This window comes from Dromiciops gliroides, chromosome 2 (genome assembly GCF_019393635.1).
Source record: "Dromiciops gliroides isolate mDroGli1 chromosome 2, mDroGli1.pri, whole genome shotgun sequence".
NCBI classification, from domain to species: Eukaryota; Metazoa; Chordata; class Mammalia; order Microbiotheria; family Microbiotheriidae; genus Dromiciops; species Dromiciops gliroides.
In genome coordinates, this window is record NC_057862.1 from 95,711,860 (window position 1) to 95,733,260 (window position 21,401).

A 21,401-nucleotide genomic window follows, 5' to 3' on the forward strand; every position below is an offset into this window, starting at 1 on the left:
GCCAGTCATCTTGCCCTTTGTCTTACCATTAGACATCAGTGATTCTGTAAGAGAGAGTGAGGTCTGTGACTTTGCACCTATAGAGAGAGGTGATCTCTAAGGAGCATGCTAACTCTTAACATTACCAAACTTGTTTTTAAAAGCTCTGTGTTAATAAGCACTTTCATATTTAAAAATATTTTATTTAATACATTCTCAAACTCTTAAGATGACTGGGTAGGAGTTAAAGCTGATAAGCTAGCCTATAGTCTTCCTTTTTTTTTCCAAATTATGCTCTTTCTCCTCCTTTAAAAAAAAAAGGAATTGGTCAATTTTTAGGAATGGGGCGGATGGGTCAGTGTATGGATGTCAGCCCTCTTCTTCCTCCCCCCTTGGTCCAGTTTTTAAAAATGACTTTTTCTCTATTTTTTAAAGGCTTTAAAAAAAGTATTTCTAAAACTTGTGGGTGGTTTTGTGGTCAGATTCTTATTGCTTACCATTTATTAAACACCCACAGCGCTGTAGACACTGAGCAGAACATTACATTAAAACACAAAAAAGTCGAGAATGGAGATGTCAGCGTGATTGTAGCCACATTGCCAAGGTCTATAAACTGTTGCCATCTCCATCTCTGTACAATTAGCGAAAAGAAAAAGAAATCGTGCCTTTGAGTCAAACAGTTTGAAAGCCAAGCTGCATCAGGGAAGTGTGTCACTGCAGGGACTTTTCCTTCCCAAAGAATGTAATGATTGATAGACAAATGACTGAGTAAGAGACATTGGACCGTGAGTGATAGGCTACAGCATTCCTAATGTAGCATGGTGGGTTTGATTGTTGTATTATTTCAGCTGAAGAGGGTATGGGTTTGGCCTGGGGAAACAAGATGGCCATTGGAAGAGGCATGGGAGGCTAGTAGGGTTGTAGATGCTGGGGTCGGTCCTCAAAAAATAGTTACAATGAACAAAAGGGCTTTTCAGATTCATCTGACTCAGTGAGATGACTTGCTGGTTCTTCTACAGCTTGAGTACTTTTAAAGGCAGGTCTTTAGGGGTGCAAAGATCATTGAAATTGTGAAGCGTTGATACAACTATTGTCATCCTGTGACCACCTCTGCACCTCACTTCTCCCCCATTTGTTTTTAGAATCTGAATGGCGAACAAGTCTGTCCCATCATGAATCAAGCACCAGTCCTGGGTCCATGACGTCCTTTGTTCTAGAAGTAGGAAGTACCAAGTCAAGTCTTCCATTAGGATCCTGTTATTTCAGTCCTGTGCCTTAGTCAGTGGCTTATTTAGCTTTCCCCCCACCCCCCACCCCCCACCCCCCACCCCCAAGAAAGACTTGGATGAAATTTGAAGCTGGTGATGCCTTTGCTCTGTTTGTTTGTTTTATTTTGTTTGTTTAACTCATAGGTTCTTGAATATGAGCAAGGCAAGCACTTACCAAACTTGGGTCAGCTTTCCCAGTTTCGAGTTGTTAGAGGAGGAATGGGGAAACGGAATTAATCATATGTTAGAATAACTGTAAGCACAGAAGCCCTTTTGCTTCCCAGCAGTCTGGTCTTGGCTTTCTATTATTGTCCAAAGGGGGCAGTGTGTTTGGATGACTGATTGGTTGGAATAAGTGAGATCACATTTCCAAAAAGAAGGTTGGAAAGCAGAAAGAAGTCATTAGAGATAGAGCAGTGTTTGGGCTTCCTGGCTCTGCCGGGCCCTTCAGACCTGCTTATCAACCATCCGGACTTCATTTACACAGCTCCGGTTCATGCTCTAAGAGGCAGCTTCTCACAGTATGTTGGCATGCAACAGTTCCCTTTTCAACCGGTCTGAAGGATTTCAAAGTAACATTTAGCTCAGCCAGGCAGAACTTCATGTTTATGTGTAAAACCCTTAAATGGTTGGGGAGCGGGGGAGGGAGAGGGAGAGGGAGAGGGAGAGTGAGAGAGGGAGAAGGAGAGAGAGAGAGAGAGAGAGAGAGAGAGAGAGAGAGAGAGAGAGAGAGAGAGAGAAAGAGAGAGAGAGAGAGAGAGAGAGAGAGAGAGAGAGAGGAGGAGAGTAGAAGAGAAGGAAGGAAGGCAGAATGTAAAAACAGTCAAGCAATGTTTTAATATTACGGAGAACTTTTAGGGTCTTTCCAACTTTCAGACTGTGGGATACAGCCTTATATGGTATTGTCTCACAAATTGAGCCTACCCTGTCTGTAAAATGAGGAGGTCGGACCAAAAGACCTTTACAATTCCTTCCCCTGTTAGATTTCTGAACCTTTGATCTGCTGTGGCCAATCTAAAGGAAATCAGTAATGTTTGACCTGTGCTGCTTTTTGAAATTGAAAAACACCAATGACTTTATGAGTTTAAGATTCATATGAATATCCAACAATGGGTGTTCTTATTAGAAGGTTATTAGGCTTTATATAACTGACCTTGAGTCTTTTAAAGATAAGCACTCATGTGATACTGCCATCATCCCAGTAACATTTTACATTAAATGGTTTAAAACCTAAGGTCAGATTACAACAAGATTTTTTTTACATGGTTAGTCCTGCAAGTAATAGGATTCTGAAGAGGCATACAAAAATAAAGGAAAAAATAGAGCCATCTCTTTCTTACTTTGCCCCCAAAACCCTTAATTTTGCCTTTGAGACAGGTAGGTGGTAAGGTGCTTACAGTATTGGCTCTGGAATCCGCAAGAACTAAGTTCAAACTTGGTGTCAGACCCTTACTAGCTGTGTGACCCTGGGCAAGTCACTTAACCATTGCTTGCTTCAGTTTCCTCATCTGCAGAAGTGGAGGTGTTACTACCACCTACCTCCCAGAGTTGTTGTGAGAATCAAATGAGATATTTATGTTCTTCACAAACCTTAAAGCTTGGTATTACTGTCAGCTATTTTTATTGTTATTAATTTTGTTATAAGGCAAGGTTCTCCATTTTATTTCAATGAAACATCAGATATCTAAGGTTAGTAAAGACGTCCTGTACTGGATACTAGTTTTGCATTTCTTTCTATCCCCGGCACCTAGCAAAGTGCCTGGCACATAAATTGGTGCTTAATAAATACTTATTGATTGATGGACTATTGATTAGCTATATTGATTGGTTTAGATGAAAGATGCCTTAGAAGTATGTATCAGCTGCAGTTGGGGAACTAGCAGATATACCCCAGGGTAGCTGGACACAGGTATGAACAGATAGATGGATCTAAATTTAGAAATTTCTCTGTGATCTTTGGAGGAGTACAAAGCAAGACAGGATTTTAAGGCAATGCCCTGAATAATTTAGCCTTCCTCTCACCCCCTATTCTCTCATCTGAAATAATATACAAATAATGGACGCCAGGGTTTTAGAGGGATACTTTTGACTCTGTACCCTATTTTCTTCTGCAAGTGTAGACACAAAACTATTATTAGATAGGAACCTGGAGAAGATAATGTTTAAACCTGACTGTAGAGGATTTTTAACAGGCAAGGCAACAAAACCATAGTATAAGCTGACACCAAACTTCTATGCGTTGGAAGCTGAAGCATGTTGTGATTTTGTGAGGCAGTCTATTAAAAACAACAACAACCACAAAGCACTTACTATTACTCTTCAAGCTTAAAGGCCAGTTGTTCATTATGCCTTCCCTACTTGGCAGTTTTAGATCTGAGGCACTTAGAGGGACTATGTCGTTCTTTTTGGTAGATTATATGATGTTTGAAAGCAGGTACATATTTTTGCATCCCATACATTGCTTTAGAGATACCAGATATGCAAAAAATTGACTGAATTAATGGTGCCTACATCTTGTTGAAGTTATATTTGCTATCTCCTAAGAAGTTCAGAGTCCCAGAACCTGACCAGCTCTCAGGAGGACAACCCAGAAGTCTTAGTATTAGGCTTGTAGGTAGGTGGCCCACTACCTATCAGGAGAAACCTTTGAGACTTTATACAAAACCTTCAAAATTTTGAAGAAAATAACTAAGAAATTCTATAGAATATTATCAGAGGGGCCATAAAATACCACTTTCATATGTAAAGATACATACTTCTGGGCAAAGGAAAGTTGTATGGGTAGACTTAAGTAAACTGCAGCATATTGCCAACAAGGATTAGCATGTGAGAAGGAGCATAAAAGACATTAGAAAGGGCACATGTCTTGGTTCAGACTTTGGATTTCATTAGTATGGGGACCTCCCAGTATGAAAACTCTCTTAATTGTTATATATCAGCAACTTTCTTATAACCGAGTATTTCTCTAGGCTACATGACCTTAAATAAGTCACTTGAATGCCTAATGTCCTTTCTGCTACTCAATATAAAATGAGAATAACAATATGAAAATACTACTAATAATAATACATTCCCTGTGTATAGGAGGAAAAAGGAATGTGATATAGCCACAAATACTAGATATGGAGTCTTTTCGTCTGGAATTGTAATCCTAACTCTGCAATTTATTACCTGTCTGAATCAAGCTGAATCATTAAATCTTGAGGCCGGTTTCTTCCTCTTTAAAATGAGGGCATCAGACCCAGGGGTCTCTTCCTGCTCTAAATCCGGGATCCCTGTTCCTCCGACCTTGAGACATTGTGAGGCAAATAGACATTGCAGCACTTTAGAAAGTGTGAAGTTCTATATAAATATGTCATTATTATCACATAGCTCTCTTCTGCATGAGAAAACACAAAAGGCAAGGGCAAACTAGAGTTGGAGTCTGGAAGCCTTTGCCAGCTGCTTCCTCCTTCTCTCACTACAGGTGTAAACACTGCCTAAGTACTTCTCTGCTTTGAAAGGGGTGGGGGCCTGGTGGCTGGAGATTTGCATAATTTGTAATTAGCCAAAGGTTAAGTGATGCTGTTTGAAATCTGCTTCAGAGCCCTGAATTTTTGCCTTCCACTGTAGTTAAGAGGATGAACCTCTATGGCAACCTCACGTTCCCCCAGATATCTACACTTGGACAGTCTGTTGCCTCTCCCCATCTTGCTCCTCCCTCCCTCCTCAACCCCTCTTGGAGGAGAAAAGGCAAAGATAATCTCCAATCTGAAGCCATCACTCCCTTTTGATTGGGTTGCTTTCAAGCCCTGCCAAGTAGCAACAACAGATATTATTTTTTATGCTTTAAATTTGCAAGCACTGTTAAGCAAAAGAATGTCAACTAATTCTATCATTACACTTTATTGGATATAGTAAAGATCATTTATATCCGCCTAAATCAGATGATCGCCTCTGGAGCAGACAATCCATATCAAAATACTTCAGTGAAAACTCAGATTTTGCATACTATTCCCTCTGCCTGGGATGTTTGCCCCCACCTACATTCCAGATTCCTATCTGCTTTCAAGGCTTAGATCAAATGCCATCTTTTCCTTGAAGTCATCCCTGATACTACCAGAAGGAAATATTTTCTCCATCCTCTAAACTCATGTGCGCATTTTTTTCACTCCAGCTTATATTATAGTTATTAGTATCAGTGCCTGGCATAGAGATTTGTATGTGGTAGGCATTTAATAAATGCCTATTGGATTGAGGTGAATCTTGTTCATATTTTTAGTATCATCTCTTAATTATGTCCAGCATAGTACAAAGATTGTTTTCTTTGTCAGTAAATATCTATTGGGTGAATGAATGAATAATTCCAGGAATAAAACCTAGTATGCCTTTTCTCCCTATAGGAATTAGTCTTGTATTACCATTCTTAGAATATCTATCTTCAACTTTGCTAAGCTTGTGTAGCAACACCTTTTCTCTTTTGACTTTTAAAGTTGTGTGTGTGTGTGTGTGTGTGTGTGTGTGTGTGTGTGTGTGTGTGTAGAACTTTTATTCCATACTGAAGATTGGGATGGCTTTGAACTATCTTGGTATGGGGGTGCGGGGTGGGAAAGTGATAGATTTGACCTCACTGGGCCTGGGTTCAAACTCTGGTAATTATGTTTACTACCTAAATGACCTTGTGACTTAACTCCTTTGGGCCTCAGTTACCTTATCTATAAAATGAGGGGCTTTGACTAGGTTGATCCCTGGGGTCCCTGCTAGCTCTAAATCTAGGATCTATGCACCCTGAGATGAATCTCCTGTAACAACCAGCTTGTGATCTGTGTATCACTCCCCACTAAAGAGGGTTTGAGGAAATGAAGTCCAGAGACAAGCCTTGAGATAACCCAGCAGGCCCAGAAGTCAGATGGAATAAGACCAAAGAAGCAGTCTCATTTAGTCCTGCATAGACGAAACTGAAGGAGAGTTTTGCTATCACATACTTTATTAGAAGGGAACTTATTTAGATTATACAAACTAGTTCCGTCCTGAGGTTAGAAAGGAGAATGTTGTCTTAAACAATCACATGAGAGCTTTAGATGAAATATGAGAAATGATTAGCTGGTGGTGAAAGGATGAAACAGCTGGAAAGGGTTATCAGGAGAGGTTGGGGAAGCTTTTGAAAAATATCATAGGACCTATTTTTCATCTTCCTGGAAATGATTGGGTGGCTGGACTATATGTGGATTAATCACTTTTTGGGCTTTTTCACCCATAAGCCCATGATTCCATGACTCCTGGGCAACAGTTTTATTTATCATGATCTTTCCAAGGAGGCATACTATCAGCAACCACAAAAATAAAAGACTGAAACTGATTGGCTACTTTCTCTTCAAGTATGAGTCAACTTTAAAACAGGAAAAAAAATGGTTAGTGTATGTATTTACTGTTTAATAGTTTTCCTTAATGAATAAAGAAGCCTAGCGAATATGAAGTTAGTCAATGATATTATTTTCAAACATTTATGTTTAGATTATGTTCAAATATAGGCTATTAAACATTAAATCCGATGTTCTCATGTCTGCCTCTTCTATATAACATATATGAATTAGAATTTAAATTTATGCAAGGAAATTAAAATTTAACTGAATACTTGGTTTCAGCTTAGTGCCATAGTTTTCACTTTGGAAGTTGGGATTTTGTTGTTTTCTAGTCTTTTTTTATTCTCTGTGACCCCATTTTGGGATATTCTTGGCAAAGATACTGGAGTGGTTTGCCGTTTCCTTCTCGAGCTCATTTTACAGATGAGATAGTGAGGCAAACAGGATTAAGTGACTTGCTCAGGGTCATACAGCTAAGTTAGTGTTCAAGGCTATATTTGAACTCCTGAAAATGACTTCCTGATTCTAAGGCCAGTGCTCTATTTACCTTTTGCACTGTCTAGAGGTACCACTGATGTACTACTCACTAGTTCTTTTAACACATTTTTGTGCTTGGATAATTACAAGGAAAGAGGAGCATATGCTTTTTGTTTTTCTTCTCTTAGGGACAGGCAAGGCAGCAAAATCCGGTTGATAGTGTGCAGAGAGTGTACTTGCAGCTTACTCTTGTCCCACTTATAATGGAATGAGAGATCGGAGCCTCCTTAAATGTTAGCAGCAGATAGGTGGTGCAGTGTATAGAACATGGAACTTTCAGGAAAGACCTGGAGTCCAAATGCCTGTGTGACCCTGGGCAAGTCACCTAACCTCTCTTTGCTTTACAATCCATCAGATTTTGTAAGATCCTGGAAGCTGAGATCTTCTTTTACCTTTCTTTGTCTCTTCAATGTTTGGCAGAGTGTCTGACATATAATAGGTGCTTAATAAATATCTGGATTCCATTTCCACATCCATAAAATTTAACAGTAGCACCTACTTCTCAGAGTGTTCCTAGGATCAAGGGAGATAATATTTGTAAAGCATTTTGCCAACCTTAAAGTAATATATAAATGCTTGCTATCATTCTTTATTTTTAAATATTTTAAGCATTCTTTTAAAATTGTGTTAAAGTGATATCCATTATACATGTGACATCATATAATACATTTCCCCATATTAGCCATATTGCAGAGAGAGAGAAAGGAAGAAAGAGAAAAGAAAGAAAGAAGGAAAGAAAGAAAATGGTATTTCAATCTGCATTCAGAATGAAGCATTTCTTTCTCTGGAGGTAGTGAAAATTTTTTCATCATGAGCCCTTTGGAATTGTCTTGGATCACTGAAGTAGCCAAGTCTTTCACAGATGATCATCATTATGACATTGCTGTTATTGTACACAATGATCTACTCGTTATTCTCACTTCACTTTGCATCAGTTCAAATGGGTCTTGCTATGTTTTTTTTTCTGAAACCACCCCTCATCATTATATCTTTATAGCATAGTAGTATTCCATCACAATCATATAATATAGCTTGTTCAGCCATTCCTTAATTGATGATTTCCTCAATTTCCAACTCTTTACCACCACAAAAAGAGCTGCTATGAATATTTTTGTACATATAGATTCCATTGGTTTTTCTTTGATTTCTTTGGGGTACAGATCTAGTAATGGTATTGTTGGGTCCTTTCATCCAAGGATATGCACAGTTTGATAGCCCTTCGTGGCGTATAAAACTATATGTGGTTGCCCTATTTCTGTCCCAAGTTTAGGGAAAATTAGCTGGGGTTTATCATATATTTGTTACTTAGAAATTAGAGACTACTGTACCAGTTTTGGGGCATTAAGAATTTATTGAAGTGTATTGAATATTAGTAAAGAGAGTGCACATGGCTCTGAAAGATAGAAAAGCATAGTTGGGATCTAGGGAAAGAGAGAGAAAATGGGCCACATCTGCTATCAACAAGTTCCTGGGCCAAGAGAGCAATCGGGAGCCTAAGCTCCCTGAGGGAAGTGAGAGGGGTGGCTCTTACACACTGCTTAAAGGTAATTGGATACCATTATTCAAATCTATTGGTTCACTGGATTTGAGGGTGGTCCATGAGCAGAACATGCTGAAGTCAGAGTTCAGAGAACACACCCTCTGGTAGGAACAAGGCTTTCAGGTGGGTGTGATTTTGAATGAAGTAACTTCCTGACTCTGGGCTGGCCTTAAGAAAGGTCAAGCCAGCCTCTTTCAGTGGGGGTCTCTGGGAGTCCCAACACCCCTATGATTAATAATTTTTCACACCTTTGGGCATAGTTCCAAATTGTTCTCTGGAATGGTTGGACCAGTTTACAACTCCATCAACAGTTTGTCAGTGTACCTATTTTCCCTCATCTCCTCCAGCACTTATCATAGGTATGAGAGGATACCTCAGAGTTATTTTAATTTGCATTTCTCTAATCAGTAGTGATTTAGAGCATTTTTATATGCCTATGCATAGCTTTGGTTTCTTTTTCTGAAATAATAGCCTTTTTGAAAATTTTCAAATGGGGAATGGCTTTTATTTTATAAATTTGACTCAGTTCCCTATGTATTTTTTTTCTTTTCAAAAGACAGACATTAAGGTCTTTATTTCAAAATCTGATTATAGTCAACCCTTTTATCGAGTGCCAATGGTCACTTCCCACACCCACATCAAGTTGTCTGTGTATCCAGCAAATAGAGTCTGACCATCAGCAGACCAGGCTTAAGGAAGTACGCTGGGGAGGCTTAGCCTTGCTGCTGGTGCTAATCACTTCTTGTTTAAGCTTATCCACAGTGATTTTACCCTCTAGGTCCCAGATCTTGATGCTGGGCCCAGTGGCAGCACAGACCCAGTAGCGACTGGGGCTGAAGCAAAGGGCATTGATTATATCACCACCATCCAAAGTATGGAAGTGTTTACCCTCATTGAGGTCCCACAGCATGGCCTGACCATCCTTACCTCTAGAGGCACAGAGAGAGCCATCAGGAGAAACTGTAATTGTGTTTAGGTAGTCTGTGTGGTCAATGTGGTTTGTCTTCAGTTTGCAGTTGGCCATGTTCCAGACCTTAAGCAGCTTGTCCCAGCCACAGGAGACAATGATAGTGTTGCTGCTATTGGGTGAAAAACGGACACAGGACACCCCCTCTGAGTGGCTCTCATCCTGCACAGTGTATTTACAGACACACAGGGTGTTCCACAGCTTGATAGTCTTATCCCAGGAACTGGAGACAATCTGGCAGTTGTCTGAAGAGAAGGCTACACTCAGCACATCCTTGGTGTGACCAACAAATCACCTGGTGGTAGTTCCAGTTGTAAGATCCCACAGTCTTAGTATGCCATCTGAGGAGCCCAAGAGTGCAAACTGGCCATCAGAGGAAATAACCACATCGCTAACAAAATGTGAATGACCCCTGAGGGCAAGCTGGAGGATCCCATAGTTTGTTTCATCTTTGATAAGCTTCCACATGATAATGGTCTTATCTTGGGAGGCTGACAGGATCATGTCTGGGAACTGGGGAGTTGTAGCAATCTGGGTCATCCAGCAATTGTGGCCTTTAAGGGTACCCCGAAGGGTCATCTGTTCATTCATGATGAGGAGACTTCAGGAGATCACTCCAGGAGGAAAGATGGATCCAGATTCCCCATATATTTGAGAAATGAGGCTTTTATCAGGGAAACTTGATATAAAATCTTTTGATAAGCCTTATCTTGGTACCTTTTAGTTTCCCTGATTATCTCTTATAATTAGGTCTATTTTTTTTCTTTTGCTTTGTCTGAGATAATGATCGCCACCCTTGCCTTTTTTATTTCAGCTGAAGCATCATAGATTCTGCTCCAGGCCCTTATTTTGACTCTGTGTGCTTTTCTTTTAAAGTGTGTCTCTTGTAAACAACATATTGTTGTATTCTGTTTTTTTTTTTTTTTTTTTTTTTTTTTTATTGAGGCAATTGGGGTTAAGTGACTTGCCCAGGGTCACACAGCTAGTAAGTGTCAAGTGTCTGAGGCCGGATTTGAACTCAGGTACTCCTGAATCCAGGGCCGGTGCTTTAACCATGTATTCTGTTTTCTAATACATTCTGCTATTCATTTCTGGTTTATGGCTTAGATCATCTCATTCACATTCACAATTATTACTGTGTATTTCCCTCCATCCTGTTTTCTTTTATTTATCCTTCTCACTCTCTGTACCTCCTCAAAAGTCTGTTTCGATTTTGACCAACCAGTCTCTCTTAATCCAGCCTCCATTTTATCACCTCTATATATCTCTTATTCCCTTTGTCTCTGATTTTTCTGTTGGGTAAAACAGATTATTATATCCAACTGAGTGTTTATATATATATATATATATATATATATATACTTTTTTTTCTTCCCTCTTTGAATCAATTGTGATGAAAGTGAGGTTCCAGCATCGTCTACCACCTAACCTCCAATTTTTCCCTTTTACTATAAAAACACTTCCCTGGATGTCACTTTTATGTGAGAAAAAATTTCCCCATTCTACCTGTCCCTTTCCTCTTCTCAAAGTGCATCCCTCTTTCTCACCCCTTCATTTTTTAATCATCCCAACATAATCAAATTGTACTCTGTCTATGTAGACTCCTAACTTCCCTAATAATGATAAAGTTCTTAGGAAATAGATAGAGATAGAGATAGATAGATAGATAGATAGATAGATAGATAGATAGATAGATAGATAGATAGAATATCTATTTTAAAAAATTTTTTAGAATATCTATATATACTATCTCAAAAAGGAATATAAACATGTGTACCTTTTTATTCTTCTCTTGAGTCTTATGCTTTGAATGTCACATTTTCTATTCAGTTCTGGTCCTTTCATCAGGAAGGCTTGAAAGTCCTCTATTTCATTAAATATCCATTTTTTTCTGCTGAAGGATCATATTCAGTTTTGCTGGGTTATTCTTGGTTGCATTCCCAGCTTCTTTGCCTTCTGGAATAACTTATTCCAAGCCCTCTGTTCCTTTCATGTGGAAACTGCTAAATTTTATGTAAATCTGACTCTTGTCTCCACAATATTGGAATTGTTTCTGGTTGCTTGCAACACTTTCTCCTTAACCTGGGACCTCTAGAATATGGTTATAGTATTCCCAGGAATTTATAGTTTGGGGTCTCTTTCAGGAGATGATTGGTAGAGGGTTTTTTTTTTTTTTTTTGGCAGAGTCTTTTGATTTCTATTTTGCCCTCTGGATCTAAGCTATCAGAGCAGTTTTTCATTTTTTGAAATATGATGCTTAATCTCTCTTTTGATCATGGCTTTCAGGAAGTCCAATAAATTTAAAGTACTTCTACTCAGTCTCTTTCCTAGATCAGATTTTTAATGAGGTATTTCATATTTTCTTTCTTTAAATTCTTTTGTCTCTGTTTTATTGTTTCTTAATATTTCAGGGTCATTAGCTTCCATTTGCCAGTTCTAATTTTTAAGGAATTATTTCATTTGGTGAACTTTTTGACCTCTTTTTCCATTTGCCCAATTCTGCTTTTTAAGGAATTTTTTTTAGTGAATTTTTGCACCTCCTTTTTTATTTGGCCTATTCTCTTTTTTTTAGAGTTCTTTTCTTCAGTGAATTTTTGTGCCTCTTTTACCATTAGGCAAATTCTGTTTCTTAAGGTATTATTTTCTTCAGAATTTTTTTGTACTTCATTTTACTAAACTGTTAATTCTCTTTATAATTAGCCTACATTAATCTCATTTCTTTTCCCAGTTTTTCCTCTACCAATCATCTCTTTCTCTAAATCTTCTAAGAATTCTTTCTGACCTTGGATCCAGTTAGCATTTTAATTTGAGACTTTGATTATAGCTGTTTTCACATTGTTGTGTTCTACTGAGTTTATATCTTGCTTTTCCCTGTCACCATAATAGCTTTTTATGGCCAATATCTTTTGGGTTTTGTTGTTGTTGTTGTTTGCTCATTTTTCTAGCCTATTTCTTGACTTTCAACTTTATGTTAAAGTGGGCTCTGCTCACCTAGGGATGAAGAAGCACTGTCCTTATCTTTACTTTTTCATGTTTCTGTTTTCAATCCTAGTTCTTGGGGTCTGTAAGTTTTCAGTGTTCCCAAAGTGGGTATGATCTAGGCAGAGATGTGGTCATTGCTTCCCTAGCCTTTGCTCTAGACTAGAGTCTTTATCCAGGAAGGATCCCTGCCCTTTTGCAGCTACAAGCACTAGTGATTTTGCCTTGGTACTGTGACCCAGGCCCCTGCTCCCTTGTGACCCACCATTAGCACTTTTCTCCACGCTGGAACTATGACCCAGAACTGCTTATGGGCACTAGAGTTGCCATTCAGCACCAGCTGCACCCAGTGCCAGCAGAGGGTTTCCTGTGACCTCTTTCTGACCACTTATATGACCCCCCCCCCTTACCATCTCTGTACTGAGAGCTCCCAAAACTCCTGCTGCCACCATCACTGCTGTCTCCAGGGCCCATTGCTAGTGCTGCTGTCCCATGTGCTCCAGGCCAGCCTCCCCACTTCTGTTGCTTAGGCAGGAAGAATTTCTTCTTCTGACCTTTTGTTGACTGTCATTCCAAAACTTGATTTGGGGAGTTATTTTAAAGTTGTTTGGAGGGGAATGTTGGGAGAGTCCCTGCTAGGTTACCGCCTGTAATCTTCCATCTTGGTTCTGCCTCCCACTCACTACTCGCCAAACCAAAATTCTTGTTGTCATTCTTACCACTCTTCTCCACTTCCAGGCCTCACTTTTTCTGTAGCTATAAGAGAATAATAAAAGTCTTGCATGTTTTGTAAGGTTCTCTTTTTTTATTATTTTTAGGTTTGAGAATTTGTCAGAACTGTCCTAAGCATAGCATGCACATGCTAACTCCACTCTTTAATTCCCTGTTAGAGGATTCCATGTCAGAATCCTGTATAAGTGACCCCCCCCCCAACAACGAGAACACATCAGTTTAGAGCTTGAAAAAATTGTTCAGTTGAGCAAGAGAGCAAGTTCAATGCCCAGATTTGTGAAACAGTAAACATTTTCTCCTTCTTGTCACAAATAGAAGACAGTAATAATGCCTCTATTTCTCTGCTGGAATATGAAAGGTTGGAGTAGGATTCACTCCCAAATAGTTGAGAAAATTTGTCATCTAAAGTTACAGCAGCAGAAAACTACTGGTAGTCTCAAAGCATTGTGATAGTTTCATCCTCCAGAAAACCTTCAATTTATTCTCCCCTAAACAGTTCTCTTTCTTAAAAACAAATAACAGTATTTGTTCCTGTAAAGATATCCCAAGTTGCTAATGCATAATAAGCATGCCCTGCCCTAAATTCCTGGTTGCAGTTCTGACATCTCTCAGCCAGTCCTCAGAGGCCAATCCAACTTGGCGAGGGTGCCCAATTTCAGTCATTATTTTTGTTTCACAAACAGGGTTGGTGAATGTCACACAGAGATGTTAAGTACTTTATACAAAAAGTTCACTTCTAAGGACTTTGACATTATTAACAGGAACACCCTGGAAAACACTGACGTCTCAGGTTAATTGCCCTGCCTAACTTCTGGAACATAGAAGAAAGCAGGAAATAATCTTGAGGTTTCTTAAATTTTTAGGCAAGAAAAAATAAAAAGCATTTACTAAGCCTTTACTATACGCCAGGCATTGTGCTAAGCCCTGAGGATAAAAGTACAAGCGAAAAATACAGTCCCTGCTTTCCTCTCCAACTTATACTCTTTGATCTGGTGACAGTGGCCTGGCTGTTCTACAAACAAGACACTCCGTCTCTTGGCTCTGGGCACTTTCTTTGGCTGTCCCCCATGCCTGGAATGGTCTTATTCCTCTGCTCCACTAGTGATCTTCCTGGTTTTCTTTAAGGCCCCACTAAAATCCTGTCTTCTTTCGGAAGCCTTCACTAACTGCTCTTAATTCCAGTACTTTCCCTCCATTCATGATTTCCTATTTATCCTGTATATAGCTTGCTTTGTATATATTTGTTTATATGTTGTCTCCATTAGATTGTAAGCTCCTTGAGGGCAGAGACTATCTTTTGTCTCTTTTTGTATCCCCAGAGTTTAGCACACTGCCTGGAATATAGTAGGCACTTAAAATATGTTTATTGATTAATTGATCAATTAAAGGGGGGAGACAACATAAAGAAGGGAACTGAAAGAGGGAAGAGAGGGGCATCTGTCAGAGGGTATGGTGTCAAAGTCTGACAACTCAGAAGCAAATCCAAGGGAATAATGTAAGCTGGTCTGCTTGGATCCCTTCCTAAATTGTCACTACAAGTCACTTAACCCTCATTGCCCCACCCAAAAAAAAAAGTTAAAAAAAAAGTTAAAATTAATGCCTCACAAACTCTCCAATGGGAGAAGGTCAGTATGATGGAGGGATATTGCAGGGTGAGAAGGCCACAGGGATGTTTGAATAATCTAGAGTGAGAAGGTCTCATGTTCTGGGGAGGGCAGCTGAAGCATCGTGGTGACAAAGTCTGGGAAATCAGAAAGAGAGCTAGTGTGCATTTTTAGTACAACTTCTACAGTATTTGAGCCATCATTCTATTACATTGTTTGCCCTGTTCCTTCAATCTTTTGTTTCACAAAATCATAGAATTTCTGTCAAAGATACCACCATCTTTACATTGTCTCAGGTTCACAACCTCAGTATTGTCATTGGCACCTCACTCTTCCACAACCTACATATTCAGTCAGTTGCCAGAACTTTGCCATTTCTATCTTTACAACATCTCTTGAATCCTCTCCTCTCTAGTCACACAACTACCACCTTAGGATGAGTTTACTCCTCTCCTGGAATCTTTCAATATGATCCTTATTGGTCTCTCTGCCTCAAGTATCCTCTCTGGTCTGGTCTATATACTGTTCCCAAGTAATTTTCCTTAATAGTGGACCTGAACACAACTCTAGAGTAGAATATGAGATCCTCTGTTTAGCTTTTAAAGCCCTACACACCCTGATCCAAACCTGCCTTGTTGAACATTACTTCCACACCTGCCTTCTGCCTTCCAGTCAGTTTTTGTTTTTCACTCCTAGCACTCTATCTCCCTTCCTTGTCCCCTGTGTAATTTAAGATTCTAAATGTGTATTCTAATCTGTTCCCCCAGTTTTGGGGGAAACTGACTAAATTCACTAATAAAATGAGTTTAGGTTTTTAAGGGTTTATTGGAAAATATAAAGAAAAAGATTGAGAACAGAATTCCAACAGCCTGGCATTCCTATCTTTCCTCAAATTTCCTGTGAAGTCCTCTGCCGCCACCACCACCATCAAGTCAGGAACCCAAAAGAAAGAGCGCTTTTCAAGCAGGCTCTCTTTCCTCTTTCCTGTCTCCTCCCAGAAAATAGGAGGCTCCTCAAGTTGATTGGCTGGTAGCCTTGATAGACAGCACCCATGAGCAAACGTCATTTCCTGACGCCAAGGAAAAGGCACATGTCCTCTGAGGCATTTTCCTCATGGCGGAGCTTTCCCACAGCAAGTCTCCAGTAGGTGGCATCATTCCAATCATTACAGCCCTGATACAGACCATTCTTCATGCATAGACTCCGCTCCCTCCTTACCTTCAGAGAGACCTTCATTTCCTTTCAGATGCAGCTCAAACACCATCTTTTTGCAAGAAACTTCCTGATCTCAGCTTCTAGAATCTTTCTTCCCAAACTACCTTGTATTTGACTCCTCTGTGTGTATGTACATGTAAATATGTTTCTATATGTATGTATACAGATAGATATTTTTAACTTAATGTCTTATACACTTTTATATGTACTTGTCTCCCCCATTAGAATGTAAGCCTTTTTTAGCAAATGATTTTTATTTTTGTTTGTTTGCTGGGCAGTGAGGGTTAAGTGACTTACATAGGGTCATACAACTAGTAAATTGTCAAGTGTCTGATGCCGGATTTGAACTCAGGTCCTCCTGAATCCAAGGGCCAGTGCTTTATCCACCTAGCTACCCCCAAGCCTATTATAAGCAAGTCGTATTTCAGTCTTTATATCCCTAATGCCTTACACAATGTCTGGTATGTAGTAGGTGCTTATGAAGTACTTGTCAATTAATTTGTTATGAGTGGAAGTGATCTTAGATAATTTCCACACCAAGTTTAATATTTAATATTTCACTTCCCTTTTTCCCTTTGTGTTATTCGCAAACAATCTGATATAGGTTATACATTACAATAACATTAAGCATATTTCCTCAATAGTCATTTTGTGAGAGAACAATGAGAACAAAAGGGATAAAGCACAAGAAAGAAGAGGAAAAACAACAACAAGAATGAAAATAAAATACTTCAATCTGCATTCAGCCTCCGTAGTTCTTTTTCTGGATGTGGAGAGTGTTTTCCATCATGAATCTTTTGGCATTGTCTTGGATCATTGTATTGCTGAGAAGAGTTAAGGCTATCACAGTTGATCATCCCACAATATTGTTGTTACCGTGTACAGTGTTCTCTTGATTCTGCTCATTTCACTCAACATCAGTTCATGTAAGTCTTTCCAGGTTTTTCTGAAATCTTCCTGCTCATCATAAGCAAAGATTTTTTAAGGCTAAAATAGATCTGGAAAATAATGTGTATACAGTAGGGAGGGACTCAGAGAGAGGGTTTTCAAGTGGGGGAATAAATAAACAGAAGAAGGTCAGGAGGAAAGAGGAAAAGATTCATTCATCAAGCATTTATCAATATCTACTATATCCCAAGCACTGTATAGATCCAGGAGATACAAAGATGAAAGTGGAACAATCCCATCCCTGGAGAAGTTTACATATTCTTGGGGTGGAATGAGATGTAAACAAAGAAATAAATGCAAAATGTACAAGGAACAGGGTAGACCTAGGGAGGAAGGGGGGGCACTACCAACTGGAAGGATTAGGCTAGCCTTGTGTAAGCTGTGATAAGAAAGTTATTTGATCTGAGCCTAGAAGGAAGCTACTGATTCTAAGAAAGAATCAGAGGGGAAAAGGGGGTACATTCCACATATGGGCAGTACCCTGGATAAAAGCACAAAGTTGGAAGATAGACAAACAAGTAAGGATAATAATAAATTGGCTAGTATGGTTGGAAAATACTTGAAGAAGGTGTGTCATGGAGCCTGGAAAGGTTGGCTGGAGTTAGAGTATGAAGGATTTTTTATTTTTTATTTTTTTTAGTGAGGCAATTGGGGTTAAGTGACTTGCCCAGGGTCACACAGCTAGTAAGTGTTAAGTGTCTGAGGCCGGATTTGAACTCAGGTACTCCTGACTCCAAGGCCGGTGCTCTATCCACTACGCCATCTAGCTGCCCCCCCCACACTTTTTTTTTAAGGATTTTTAATGTCAGAGTATTTTAGCTGAGGAATAATAGGGAACCTCTGTAGCTCCTTAAGCAGGGGAGGAGGTGACAGGATCAGACTTGTGCTATAAAAGCTGCCATTTTGGTTAGCCATGTAGAAATAGGATCAAAGGTGGGAGAGACTTGAAGGAGAGAGATCTGTTCATTGGTTGGTGATTACAGTCATCTAAGTGAGAAGGGACAAGGGCCTGAACTAGGCTCTGTAGTGGAGAGAAAGGAATAGAAGAGGGAGATTCGTAGGAACTGACTTGGATATGGAGGGCTTGAAGGAAAATGAAGAACCAAATTCAGAGTTTATGTTTTCTGAACCAGTGGCTTGGTTATGAATTTGAAGGTCTCCCCCAAATGGGCTGTATGACAGAGAAGGGCCATTTGGGATTTTAATCTTTTACCACAAATGAATAAGCAAAATTGCCTATGCAGAGAATACTCTTGAATTCTGGAACGGCTTGCCTCATCAGATACTACACCCTGCTTTTGGAAATTTGGCATGAATAATGATTACCTGAAGAAAGTTGTTGTGTCAGTAATAGTGGATATTTGGCCAAGCAGTCATTTGAATTTCAACTCCTCATTCCCTTGTATTGCACAGAGAGTAGCTAAGGAAATACCACATTCATGAGAATATTAAACACCACAATGTCTGAGCACAGGCAAAGAAGAAAAATTGGATATAGCATCCAATTGAAAGCAACTGTTAAATGCTTATTATGTGCCAGGTAACACCACAGAAAGAAAAGAAAATCAAAAAGGATTTTTTGCCTCAAGGAACTTATGATCTAACATAAGAACAAATCACAAATGCAAAAATGACTGATATTTACATTCAGTGTCTTTAACTCTTTCCCTTATATTTGAGCTTAGCAAATGAGAGAGAAAAGAAACACATAGTTCCATCAGAGCTGGCCCACTTGATGGAGAGACTGATATGGCCCTGAACTGTTTGACAGAACAATGTTTGGAGCAAGCAAAGCTTTTGAGAAGGAAGGGAATTTCACCTAGTGTACTTCTATCACAAAGGTGCCAAAACCCACTAAGGCTGAACCTGAACCTTTGGAGAAATGGACACTGATTTACATATTTATTTGTTTGTTTGTTTTTTAAAGTTTTGAGTTCCAGATTCTATCCCTCTCTCATTCTCTCCCTTCCTACCCGCCCCGCTCCTTGAGACAGCAAGCAACCAAATATGGTTTTACAATGTAAAACATTGTAAAATAAAACCATTTATTTATTTATCTATCTACTTATTTATTCATTTATTTATAATTTTTCATTTTTGATTTTTTTCCCTGACTTACATAAGTCAATTTGTGACTTCCTTTCCTGAAATTAAAGGTCTTATGTGAGGGAGTCTTGAAGGCCACTTGTACAGTGGGGAATTTTTTCAAACAATAAGCACATGCGTTCTGGGTAAATAATCCTAAAATACATTAATTGAACAGGCATTTCACTGAACTCTCAAAAAAGTAAGAAAAATTTGAAGAGGATTTGATAAAACATAAAAGGTGTCAGGGTTCACATGTCTGCATTTCACTTGGCACTCTCAGTGCTAATTTGCCGAGGACCACATTTTAGGTGCTGCAACTTGGAGACCCGTTTTTTTTTTTCCCCCCAGGATCCTGGATCCGTTTTGCTGCCTGTGGTTTTGAGTTCTGATGTCTGTTATGTCTCCTCTACACTCTTAATCAAGGCTAGAAAGCATGCTTTCCATCGATGGGAAAAATAGAGCCCACAAAAGTCCCTTCCTTTCCAGCCAGTTCCCCAGCCAAATATTTTTTTCCATGTCCTCTGGAAGACAGAATCACATTGTACAATTAACACACACACACACACATACCACAAAGAAACAACCCCCTGCAAAACACTTAATACAGGTTTTGATTTCCTGCAGAATGCTTTCCAGATGTGTTCTCCAACAGGCTGTTGGAGGATGAGATCTGAGGTAATTTTTTTAACAGAGAGAAATCATGTTTTGTGTCACTACATCAGAAAAAAATTACCATTATTCTATTTTTTCCTGAGTCCAAGATTAGAAACATGTTTTTCTAAGAATATTTTTATTCCTTACAAGAGATGATCAACATTAACAAAGGAATTTATTTTGCCCAACTTCACTTAAAATTTTAGTCACGTTTCTTTTAGATCTCCATTTAAAATTTCAACTCAGAGGATTTAGCATTTCAGGGGCAAAGGCTCTTGGTGGGGGAGAAATAGAGGGGAGAAGAGAAGGACTTGGTCAGAAATCTTGAGATCCATAAGGCAGCTTAGGGTAAGGGTACTTTCTCATCATCTTTGGAATTTGGCCTTTCCTGATCACACATACTTCTTCCTTCACAACACCAGATAGTTGTGGGATGGAGGAGATCTTTTTAATACTGTGGTTCCATGACGTCTAAACGACCATTATAACTTCATGAGCTTGTTTACCTGAATGGTATAATGGAAAGAGCCCTGGATTATCAGTGAGAGGATCTGCCCCTTCTGCTTGCTATCTGTGGGAACTTGCTCAAAATGAGGCTCTTTGACCATATGAGCACTAAAATGCTTTCTAGCTCCAAACCCTATGGCCCAGTGATTTCAGGGATCCTTTCCATTTCTCTTTTAATCTCACACTCTGCTTCGCATTTCCACTGTAGGAAGATGTCAGCCAATGTAGTAAGGTCCACAGCTTTCAGTATACCATAAAGCTCATACTTAAGTAATTGGCAGTTGATTATAATCCCCGTGGAATCAAAATTGTAAGATATTGCTATAGGCACGGCTTCCTCTGCCACAGATGTCTCTTGAGTATCATTTCTTTAGCTGCTTGTTTATACAGAAAGACTTAAACTAATACCAAGATGCACTACCATTTGCTTTATCAAATTTGCCCCTGCCCCTTTTAGTTGTAGTTGTTGTCATAGAGATATGACCTCTCCTAGGTGCATAACTTAAAGGGGCAAAGAGAGATGGAAAAATAAATATTTCTGTGCTGTGAGCTTGCTGCAAAGGTTAGGCTTAACATTAGCTGGAGTCATAAATTTGAAAGAAATGACTGGTTTTAGATAAAGTGATCTGCTGGGAAAACATTGAGAAAATTGGCCTAACTTAAATTTGAACTAAGATTCAGGTTCCCACAATATGTAGAATGTGGTTTATGGGGGGGTGGGGGATAAAGAGAAGGGAGAGAAGAAAATAGAAAACAAAAGGAAGATAGAAAAGAAAAAGTAAAGGAAGGGAGGAAAAAAAAAGGAAAAAGGAAGGAAAGAGAGATAAGGATGAAGGGAGAATGAGATGGAGGAAGAATGAGGGAGGGAAGGGGAAGGAAAGAAAGGAAGGAGAGAGAGAGATGGAGAAAAAGAAATAGATCAATAAAGGAAACAAAGGAAAAGGGTAAAAACAAAAAAGGAACTCAGATGTTTTCCATCAGAAATGAGGAGAAATGTGAGGGAAACTAGTATACTGTGGCAAAGAAACCTGTTTTGAGTTT

At 39.2% G+C, this 21,401-nt stretch overlaps 1 protein-coding gene and 1 pseudogene across 5 annotated transcripts in view; one reads left to right on the plus strand and one right to left on the minus strand.

The window, feature by feature from the left end:
* The window catches only part of GFRA1 (GDNF family receptor alpha 1), a 331,948-nt gene that overhangs the window by 232,698 nt on the left and 77,849 nt on the right, over positions 1–21,401 (plus strand). The window lies entirely within an intron of this gene.
* Positions 9,270–10,224, minus strand: LOC122742003 (annotated as a pseudogene).